The sequence below is a fragment of the Bremia lactucae genome, linkage group LG4, assembly GCF_004359215.1.
Source record: "Bremia lactucae strain SF5 linkage group LG4, whole genome shotgun sequence".
NCBI classification, from domain to species: domain Eukaryota; phylum Oomycota; class Peronosporomycetes; order Peronosporales; family Peronosporaceae; genus Bremia; species Bremia lactucae.
Window position 1 is genome coordinate 1,902,657 of NC_090613.1, and position 12,063 is coordinate 1,914,719.

Sequence of the window (12,063 nt, forward strand, 5' to 3'; positions counted from 1 at the left end):
TTCGAATCCATGCAAATTGATTTTAAACAAATATCAGTGATGCAATTAAATTGGAATTTTTAATAAGAAATCATAACGCAAATTTACAGGGGAAGACATAATAGTATTTTCCTGTCACTCCACATCAGTCACTATTGTGACTGTTGGTTGGGGGTGATGTAACGGAAGTACCGTTACATAAATATTTTTTTTATAAGAGGAATAATAAATACATTTTCCTATTAAAGAAATCAATAAAGAAGTACAAAATTATTATCTTTATTAGCTTTGACTTTATAGTTCCAATATTACCAAATTTGATACTATTGACGCAATAAGACATTAGTTCTATTTATTGGTTGATTAAAGTTTAAATATAAACCGTCAATCGTTGAAGACACGATTGTGCGGTGCGCAGCAGGCGCCATGCATAGTTTGTTACTAATATAAAAGTCAATATTCGATAGAAGATCGTTACGTAGGAACTTAATATATTAATACGGTTTGTGCTTTTTCTCTATTTTAAAGCTTTAGAACTTACATTTGGTAGCTAAGACTACTCAGCTACCTGTAATCTTCCTCTGCACGTCGTGTACGTGAAGAAGTCGAGGCGCCCCACCTTCACTGTAATCAGTGTAGCCTAACTTGTACTGCTAACAGCACTTGCAAAGGGTGACCCGTTACATTAGAGGTTCGTGGGACCAAGTGGTAGCTAGTGCCCGAGGGTATATACCTTAGAAAGATTTCTATCTCTCACAGATCAATGCGCAAGCCTTAGAAAGACACTAGACGGATAAGGTTTTTAGATTGAAATGATTAAATAAGTTCAGTTCTCCTTTTAATTTTAAAGGGGAACTGAACTTTATTTAATCATTTCAATCTAAAAAACGTATCCTAGCTAAATTAAAAATATAATTCGGCCGCCAGATTTATATCGCAGGCTACCACACATGTTACCCATAATAAATGGGATTTTAGTGATTAAATAATTTAAGTAGAATTAAAGAGAATTTTACCCATAAAGAAAATGTACCACCACAACTGTCCCTCAACCGAAGTGTGCCCCATTACGCCCCCCCCCCATCAGATTGTTGACACCTAGTGACAACATTCGCTACATTTCTTCTTTGAGGTTGGAACATAAACAGTTAACTGCTTGGTTGTATTTTGCATTCCTTTGTCTGATGACAACTAAACGTGAGTCACAGACTCTTAGCACCTCTCTTAACGATGATATGATGGTGGAATATGAAAGTCACACCCATCGGAGGATGCGGAAATAACGCGGCTCCTACACGCCTCGTCGTGTGGACGAATCTCGGCAGGCCCCAAATTAGTTCCCAGAACGTGGTGCCGCAGATGTGTTAGCGGCATGGCGCAGGACACCGGACCATAAGTCCAAAAATAAATACGAACCCGCTCGATGAAGAGCAAGAGCAGACAATCCTCATGGGAGAACAAGCTCGTCGTCAAGCTGCAAACCTTGCGAAAGCAAAGCTCGCGGTGAATATCGATTCACTCCATTAAGTGTGGAAGATCCTTCAAGAGGTTACGGTCGCCGCTTGACCCTCTTGACCTCCTGATCCAAGGCGAGGGCGCCGTAGGAGCTCGCTGCTCGCGACGCACTTCATGAGCCATACCTTACGCCCAAGGTAATGACGCGAGGTCTGTATTTGACGCTTTGCGTGATCAGGCCGTGGGGCTTCGGTGAGCTCAATGAGAAAAATTCCGATCGTTCTATTTCCAAACGAGTCAAAAAGCGAGAATGACGCTTCGTTTTAGAACTGGGTCCAAGGGGCCCGCAGCCTCCGCAACATCTGGTCGATAAGAGAGTCTGCGGGTGTGGCTAATGTTCGTTTGGAGCGGAAGCTTCGCTTCGATTTCGCCAAGCTTAAGGCCAAAGGTCAGTTACGATCGGCGTTTATGCCTCAAAACGAGGATAGTCCTAGCCAACACTTCAGTGTTTCAGTTGCCCCCACAACTATGGATCGAAGCCGCACTGAGGCTGAATATCCATCTATTTCCACTTCTGTTGGTGGGAAGCGTCGTCTGACGTAAGTTGGCCCCGATCGTGGCGCTCAAAAACGTCAACGGCGTACGGGCAATCTTTCTGAGAGGTACCTTAACCCCCCAAGAGTTTTCCGAAGGGGGGTACCCAAGCCACTTCACCAAGTACTGGTATTGGCCCTTGCCACGACGTCACTTTAGAAGCTTCTCCACGTGAAGGTAAATGTTCCCTCGCTCATTGATTAACGCGGGAGAGGGCTGGAATCTCGGTGGAAGAATTTGATGCTCATAAGCACGTGGTGCAACTTCTTCGCGATGGCTTTGCTCGGATTGAGGGCTTTTTTGACGCGGTCCAAACCCGTCTTTCGACATTCGAACGTCAACAGCCTCGTTTAGAGAGACAGCTGGGCATCCTGGTGAGGATGCAGCAATCTGCGGCACGACCTCCTGTCTCGGCGCAAGCGCCTTTAAGTCCACGTGGGAAGGGTCCGATATGGTAAGCCGACGTAGAACACTGGGTGTGTACGCAGCTTGCTAGGAAGTTTTAGCGTATAAGCTAGACCCTTCTTGGTCACGACCGTAAATGGTCCAATAAAGCGCGGACGCAATTCGGTCTTATAGACCGCCGATACTATATTTGCAGGTAGGTTGTTTAGCATTTAGCAAAACCCGGTCACCAACCGCGTCAGAATTAAGTACAGCTTCTAATTTTGGCATATGCTTGTTCTTTCCGTTTGTCTTGACTATCAGCCATCGTGTCATGTACCTGTCTTAAGACACTAAATCGTGTCGCGAGAAACTCGCTTACTTGTTTCCGAACGGTAACAGGGCTGATGTCATCACGTATCGGCTAATTCTCCCCCACCAAGCCCTGAACCACGTAGTGGCATAGTTAACAGAACGCGTAGGTGGGTGAGACCGTTGACATAGAACGAAGTATAGCCTGTAGAGACATGTACAGCGTTATTTAGTGCAAATTGCACTACCGGGAGCATTGAGCTCCAGCGCTTTGGTGTCTCAGCACACACACTGTGCAGAACGTCTTCGATGACGCGATTGACTCGTTCAGTCCGACTATCGGTATGCAGATGGTCCGCCGTGCACACGTCCAATCTGGTGCCAAGCACTCGGAAAATCGATTTCCAAAATTTATACGTGAAACAGAGGTCTCGATCGGCGACAATTGCCACAGGCAAATCGTGTTGTCAAAACACGCGATCTATAAAGAACCTTGCTGTACCTTCAGCGTCAATAGTATCCGGTACAGCCGTTAAATGAGCCATTTTGCTAAACCGGTCAACAACGACCACGATGCCCGTGTTACCGGCCGGATCTTATGGTAGGCCCAACGCAAAATCCATACTAATGGGATCTCAACACTTTAAGGGTACGGGCAGACTGGCCAATAGCGCAGCAGCATGAGCCGAGGGTTTAACCCGTTGGCAAGTATCGCATGTGCGAACCTATGTGCTTACCCATTTATAAAGCTTAAGTTACCAATGAATCTGGCTTATGGAGCCGTAGGTCTTTTCTCTACCAAGATGACCACCAAGAACGGTATCATGTGCCTCATAGAGGATGGGCCTAAGAATAATTGGCATTGCGAAGCTTAGCAACCACGTTAGTCGAAACAGATTTGTCGTGTCAGTCATGGCATACTTGACAGCCTCATAAGCATGCGAGGCGTTGGCTACGAAAATCGATGCAAAAATCGCGCCACAATTCTTTTATGTTTCTGTCCGAGATGAAACGTTCCTTCAGGTTTAGTTATCTCCTCGAAACTCACCCAGCTCACGCCTGCCATTTTATGTTGCCTAAGTTATGATTTAGTTTTTTTAAATAAAACTACATCATAACTTAGGCAACATAAAATTTGCTTCTTGTCGCACATCGATGTTTTTAAATAAAACTTGATGTGCGACAAAAAGCAATTTCTCGTTTAGAGTCATTGATAAATTACTCCGAGGTAATGTAGTAGCACGTTAGCAACTCAAATGCTTTTTAGCCGATACAAATAAAGCTTCCTTGCTAAACTCTTTTTAATAATATTGTAACAGAGTGTCCCGTTATATATAAATTATCTCCTATAAGAGGAATAATGAAGAAGAATAAAGATTATTATCGTTATTCTTTATATTGCCAATATTACCATACACGTCAATGTTGTCGTGGCGATGTGACAATTTTGTTCTTGGTAGATTTAATTCTTCAAATCAACCTCGCCAATGCTGTTAGACGTGCGAATGGGCTGTGAGAAATGGACTGCAAATACATAGTTAGATTAAAATATATTAAATTAGCAAAAAAGAAGTCCGCAATATGTAGGAATTTCGTGACGGGCACCTTTCGCTAGTACTGTTTCAGTACTAGCCAACCTGCACTGAAAACAGTGAAGGTGAGGTGCCTCCGAATACTTCACGTAAACGACGTGCAGAGAAAGATTTAAGTAGCAAAGGAGTCTTAGCTACTAAAGGTCGATATTAAGAATGGTTATTATGGGAGAAAAAGTAACCTGTATCGATATCCTTTACGTCTCCCTTAAACTATAGTCACTATAGTGACTGATTTAGTGACAGAGAGTAGTATTGTGTCCCTCTCTGTAATGAAGAACTTGTTAAAAAAAATTCCTACTTTATGTTTGTACATGGTCACTAAACCCGTGCGCGTAGCCTCTAGGGCCGCAAGTACCGACCTCAGTGGCCGAGTGGTTAAGCACTGGAACTGGGACCGGGAGGTACGCGGATCGATACCCGCGGAGGGCGGTACGAGGACACATCGCCGGAGATAGGCTAAAAAGCAGACGAGCAACCATCCGATGGATGGCCGCCCTGCCAACCCGCACCGAAGGTGTGTGATAGTTGGGTGGGAGGAGGCCCTGTAGCCGAAATTCCCCATAGTGTAATGAGGGGTGCGGGGTTCCAATAAGGAAACTTCGTCAAAATTGAATCTCTAGGGCCGCAAGTTAGTGATACAAAGGCCTTCTGCGGGAAACTACTCACCTCTAATTTCGATTGAAGGGACTTTTTTACGGATCGGTGTCATCGTCTGACTCGGTGGCCACTACAAAGGCCTCCGGTTCGCCAGGGGCTGAATCCGCCAAACTTACGAGTTCTGGCATGACAACCGAAGAGTTGTTCGCGAGGTTGTTTAACTCATCAAGACCTCTCGGTGTGGAATTATCGTATGACGACTCCGTTAATGATGTCAACACTTGATGTTGATATCCATCACCAAGGACGAAGTGATCGTAAGGGTAACTTCAAGAGGAATGCTAGCCCAGTGCTAACATGAGTCAAAGGGAGGGAGACCGCAATACGTTGCGTGTCGCTCCCTAAAGATACCTTGTTGCTCTCTATAAAATCCGATTGTTTCACTCATCCAAAATTTAAATGCCCGGAGAGGACGAAAACGAATTGTTCATCAATGGCTATTTTCGGCATCGATGGTACACTTGGAAGCGTGGTAATGATGTAACTCCCTTGTTTCAGGCTTGGGACACACTCATACAGAATGTGCAAAGCGCAGGCTGCGAGGCCTGGCTTGGCAAACTGGCTTAGTCAAGTGACCGCTTAAAAAACGATCCGTAATCCGTGCAAGCTATAAGCTGCACCGTTTGTCTAAAGAGGCAGGCTTACCTTGCCTTTCGTGAGGGACCCATGGCCCTGATGCTTTAAAGGTACAGTCCATGCTCCTAGGGAGGCGTACTCCTTAAGAGGCCCTCATCTAAAGACGTGCATCTCTTTTAGGATGCGTAAAAGGATTGATAACTTAAACTACATTTACTAGCACGCGAAGCACTCGTTTTCCGATTGACCTTGTGAGCCAAATGGTGGGTCTCGTCATACTACCCGGAATGTCTATCATTAGTTGGTAGCGAGGTTCCCAACTATCATGCGAGGGTGGGCACCCTCTTTATCGAACGAGATGATCGTTTGGACCCTTCACCTCGCTGTGGTTCAACAAGCGTTCAACTAAAAAGCGCTTCTCCCTACTCGAGTCAATAAATGGATGTGGAGGAGGAGGGCAAATTGAATTCGACTGGCCGGACCATTCATCAACATGATCAAAGTCGCATGCAGCGGCACTTGCGAAAGGACGTTGTTCATGAATGTTCCGTCGTCGTGACTTAAAGTCGACGGTGGACAATGTTGATACGATCAATTAAAATATCAAGCGCAACTTGCGGTCGACGAATAGTCGATCAAATTGGTGTATCAAGCCCTTCGCGAAGAGGTCCATCCTTGAAGGGTGAATTGAAACGTCTGTCCGAGGTGATAGGTCTCTTGCAGATGTCTTGGAACTTTCCGGTGTGGTTCTTTCGAAAGAGGCCTCGTACTGATATTACGGGCGGAGACGTCCCATGTAAAACGTTCGATGCGCACGCATCCTACGAGGCAGCTCGATCGTGTATGCATTGCCTTGGCGGTGCTGTACAAGGAACGGCCGACGTATTCGGGCAGTAATTTATCACTGCCCACATTCATCACTACATGTTTAGGTAGATTTACCGTAGACAGAAGGACAAGATCGTATATTTTGACTAGAAGGACGTTTGCTATTCCATTCTTATTTGCTACAGTGACGCGAATTACGCAGCAAATCATACGGAGTACTAGCTAACCTGCACTGATAACAGTGAAGGTGATGTGCCTCCGTGATACTTCATGTACACGACGTGCAGAGGAAGGTTTTAAGTATCTGAGGAGTCTTAGCTATTTAAGTTTTATACTAAAGAAACTGCGTTAATATATTAGGTTCCTCCGTGACGATAATATCTTATCTTCTAATTTTAATTTATTAATATCAAACTATGTATGGCGACACCTTGCGCACCGCTCAATCGTACTTCTACGAGCGATTGGCGGGGTTGATCTAAAATTGTATCAACCAATTAACAGAACTGTTGTCTTGTTGTTATAATATTACCGTATACGGTAATATTTAAAACGTCAAATGAATACTATAAAAAATAATATTTTTTTCTTTTTTTATCATTTCTCTTTTATTTAAGAGGACACCCCGTTTCCCTACACTAAGTCTATCTTAGCATTAGCATCCAGTTGCTTAGAAACTCCTGGGGACTTTAAATTCTTCTTATGCATGCCGTGTACGTGAAGTACTTGGAGTCACCTTACCTTCACTGTTATCAATGTAGGTTAGCTTAGTACTAGCAGGTGCTACTGGATCGGAGCTCCTCGCTCCTTAAGTCGCGACTCTTACTTTCCTCGGAGACGATGGTACGTGGATTACGATAATCACATTTCGTCTGAAAATAAGTGTGAAGAATCTAAACCCAACACACTTCGGCGTGAAGACGGATCTCATCGGGCTCCGATCCGTTCTCAGAACGTGGTGTCGCATGGCATTGGGCCTAGAGCCCAACATAGTAACAAACCCGCTCGATAAAAGCAACAGCAACCAATCCTCGAAAAAAAGCAAGCTCGATGTCAGGCCGAGGCCCTTGCAAAAGCAATACTCACAGTGAATAATATTTTCACACCACTTAGTGAAGAAGAGCGCCCCCAAAAGGTTGCGGGCCGTACTTTGGTACTGTGGACCTCCGGGTCAAAGGCGAGTACGCCGGAGGAGCTCGCTACACGCACCACTTTCCGCGAGCGATACCTTTTACGTCACTGATTATGACGACACGTTGATATTTGGCGCGTCTGCGTAATCAGTCACATGGTGCCTGTGTCCTTAACGAGGAAAATCTCGATTGTTTTATATCCAAACGAGTCGTCAAATGAAAACTACCTATCGTTTACTCGACGGGTCGTCGCCTTGGAAGTAATTGATCGCTCAAAGACTCGTTCGATGCGGACGACGTCCCTTTTAAATAAAATCTTCGCTTATATTCTGCAACGCTGAAGGTCAAAGGCCAATTAAGTGCGGCTTATCGGCCAAAATACGAGGATAGGTCTAGTCAGCACTTAAGTGCTTCAATGCTTATCCAATCGTGGATCCAAGCCACACTGAGGTTTAAGGATCCATCCATTCTCACCTCTTTTTGGTGCGAAGCGTCGTTTGACACAAGTTGACCCTGAGCGTGGTGCTCGAATTTGTCAACGGCGTAAAGGCAATCTTGCCGAAATGGTGCCTCAAACTCCAAAGAGGTTTACGAGATGGGTGCCCAAGCCACTTCATCAGATACTGATTGTATGTTGCTACGACACCGCTTTAAAGGTTTTCCACGTGGAATTGAAGGTTCCCTTGCTCATTCTGCAACGCAGAAGGGAGCCGATATATCGGTGAAAACTTTTGCTGCTCTGAAGCACGACGTGCAATTTCTTTGTGAGAATCTTGTTCGAATTGAGAGCATCCTCGTTGCGATTTAAACCGGACTGTTAAACTTGGAGCGTCAAAAACCTCGTTTTAAAGGTGAATGCAGTAACTTGGCAGAGTCGTTCATCACGGCGCAAGCGCCTTTAACCGAGATGGAAAGGATCTTGATACGGCTTAAGCAACGTTGACTGGGCGTGTCCATAACTTACACGATAGGTTAAGCGTATAGCTAGGCTCTTCTTGGCCACGGACGTAGTTGGCCCAATAAAGCCCGGACGCAATTTGGTCCTATTGACCGTCGATACTATATTTGCAGGTAGGTTTTTTAGCATTTAGCAAAACCCGTTCACCGACCGCGCAAGAATTAATACAGCTTCTGCCTTTAGCATCCGCTTGCTCTTTTTGTTTGTCTTGTCTATCCGCCATTGTATCGGGCAAATGTCATACGATATTTGATTGCGTTGTGACAAACTTTCTCACCTGTTTTCAAACAGTAGTAGGGCTATATTTAGCAAGCAGTTTGGCTATGTCTCTCCCACCAAGCTATGAGCCACGTAGTAGTTGCGTTGATGGAATGCGTGGTGTGTAGGACCGTTGGCATAGAACGGAGTATAGCCTGTATAGGCATGCACAGGTTGTTTAACGCAAATTCAACAACCGGGGACGTTGTGCTCTATTTGGTGTCTCAGCGCACACACTGCGCTGAACGTCTTCGATGAGGCGAATCGCACGCTCCGTTTGACCATCGCTATGCGGATGATCCATTGTAGGCATGTCCAATCTGGTGCCAAACACTTGGAAAATCGACCTCCAGAACGAACAAGTTAAACGGGGTCTCTATCGGAGATAACTGCCACTGGCAAACCATGTTGGCGAAACACGCGATCTATAAACAGCTTTGCTGCACCTTCACCATCAATGGTATCCGGCACAGCCGCTAAGTGATCCATTTTGCTTAATCGGTCCACAAAGACTACGATACCCGTGTACAGGCAAATTAGTAAGTGGTGCAGTTGCATGAATCGAGGGTTTAACCCGTTAAAATGTTTCGCATTGCGAACATAGGTGCTCACCTATTCGTAGTTTGGGTCACCAATAATTCTGGCCTACGGAGCCATAAGTCTTTTCTTGACCGATAAAACCGCTAGGATCAGCCTCATTGAGGCTTCGATACTTTAGTTCCTTATCATGAGGAACACGATGTGCGGAGGATCCGCTGCATATGTCGAATAAAGCAAAACGCCATTATCGAAAGAATATCGATGTAAATTCGCACTGAATCGTGCCGAGAATTTTATGCTCGAATCCTTAAATGCATTGCTCCCAAGAACGTGTAGCAAAGTTACACACTGTTCAGCCTTGGCATATACCGAACGGATCATAACAGTGATTGGCGACGTTACAGTAGTAAAATGAGCGAGTCCATAATCCGATCTGCGTGATAATACATCATCTAAAATATTTTGCTTTGCTTTCCAGGCTTGTATTTCACCTCGAAATTATAAATGGCATAGAATGAAAGCCATTGACCTATTATCTGGGAAAGATGAGGCGACATAGTCGCCGTGCGTGAAGACGCATAATATATATAGATCACAAAAGGCTCATAGCCTAGCAGATGTACTCGGAACTTGATAAAAGCATATTCTATAGCAATCAGCTTTCTGCCGCTATGAGCTCTTTGAACTGAATGCAATGACTTGTTCTCATCCGCTTTATCTATTTGTAACAGCGCGCTGTCTATGCAAAATCAGATGCGTAACAGACGACACTGAAAGGTCGATTAGGATCAGGTCCGTACGCTTTCTGTAAGCACTAAGAGGTTTCAGCACACTAAAGTATCAAAATAAGGGGAGTATCACTCTGTGGCACTATAGACGTTTCATGTCACGCCATATCCGACTTTTGGCTCTGCTACCTCGATGTCGATACAATACACCTCATAGAGGCCGGAACATTCGTATTCGCAAGTTCAACAGGTGTTGCAACCTTAATTTGCTCTGTACAAGACTCGATGTCCTGTCTGACATCCGATGAAAAGTGGCTCATACGTATCACCGATGGACCGTTTATGTGTCACATCACACGCATCAAGCGAGTCTAACCTAAAATACATTGACGTGTTGCTAACAAGGTCGCAACTGACGTGCCATCTCGCCCGATCTCACTCAGTGGATTCAAACATACCACTCTATAACGATCTGGGGAATCACATCCTTAATGACTGAGCCTATGCTCACAATGCTTTCAGCATTCAATGATGCGTTATCACAAATGAGTATCACTCGACAAAGAACGTGCCATTTCACTAACAATTAATTAGCCACGCTCAAAATTAGTATTTAAAATTGTAATAAATCACTCAGGCCTCTCGCACACACACTGACAGATTCTGTGAGTGGCTCGCACCAATAGCGCTTTTGTTGCCTAGCAAAGGTGGCCTCACGACTCTCCAAAGCTTCGCTAGTATCATTGCCCGTTGCACTTAAGGTCTAGATCTCCAACTAATCCATGGTTCATGGCGTTGAAGCCAGGCCACACCAAGGATAAGATCATATCTCGAATCCAGGTTAAGGGGAAAGTCCGACAATTTAATATCTAAAGTCAATTGTACTTAGGTACGGTGACTCGAGTCCTAGTCGCTAAGAGAACAGAAATCAATCACATTTATACGCTTTAAGCGCCGCGGCATATCGCTGATTTCTTTCAAAAGAAACGACGTCGAGTATAAGTGCAAGACGCTCCTGAGTCAATCAAAATTGATCTTGGCTTATCAAAGCCATAAGCAGTCTCCTTAGCGACTAACAGCAGGGCTTGTACTCACGCCCCCTGCCGTTAAGCACAGAGCTCTTTGGGGCTAGGCCCTACCTCCAAGAGGTCCCATATAGTCTAGTCCTTCCCCAGTAGGGCGCCCCTCAATGCTCCCAGTGGTGGAGTTTGCGTTAATTAACGCTGTTCATGCCTCTACAGGCTATACTCCGTTCTATGTAAGCGGTCTTACCGACCCACTAGAGTACTTTGTGCGTTGGGTGAGGTCGCTAACGCACCACCACAACTACCTCACTGAACGCACGAGAAGAACTTATAAGATATTTTAGCCTTATAAGGGAAAGATTCTATTATCAAAATACAATTACTTAAATCCCATTTATTATGGGTAACAAATGTTTTTTTACTTGTTTTTATTATGGCGCATCTGTAAAATTTAATTAAAAAAATGAATGGTTCTCCTTCCTCAACGAGGCTTAAATCGATGGGTTCCGCTCTATTAGACGGAACTCATCGATTTAAGCCTCATTGAGAAAGGAAAACCATTCAAACCATTTTTGCGAAATTACAACGGCGAGGAGGATCGTCAAAATGGTGGGAGCAGTTAATCGAGAAAACGCGGGACGCGAAAAGCCACGGCGAATTCCAAAGAATCAATGCCAGTGCTAGTGCCAAGGCGATCCCGGCTGCCCCGCAATACCGACGACTACTGAAGATCCGCTAGACATTACAGTCTGCGTGGGTTCAAAACCCACAGATACCAACAACCTGGAATCAGGTCGATTTCGTGTCGAGTGTCTTTATTCTTAGGCAACTCGCACGGTACGGATTCAGGAAATACATTCTTGAATTCGGTCAACTCCTTACACAAAAGATTTGTCTTCGAAGACTCTCCCCGAGAAGGGTTTACACATGTATATGACCTCGTACTCGAGCGCTATAGACCAGCAAGTTTGAGGTCCGAAATTTGGGAATCTCAGGGACTATGCTACCCATTTATTCGATAGCTCTGAAATTCAGGTTCGA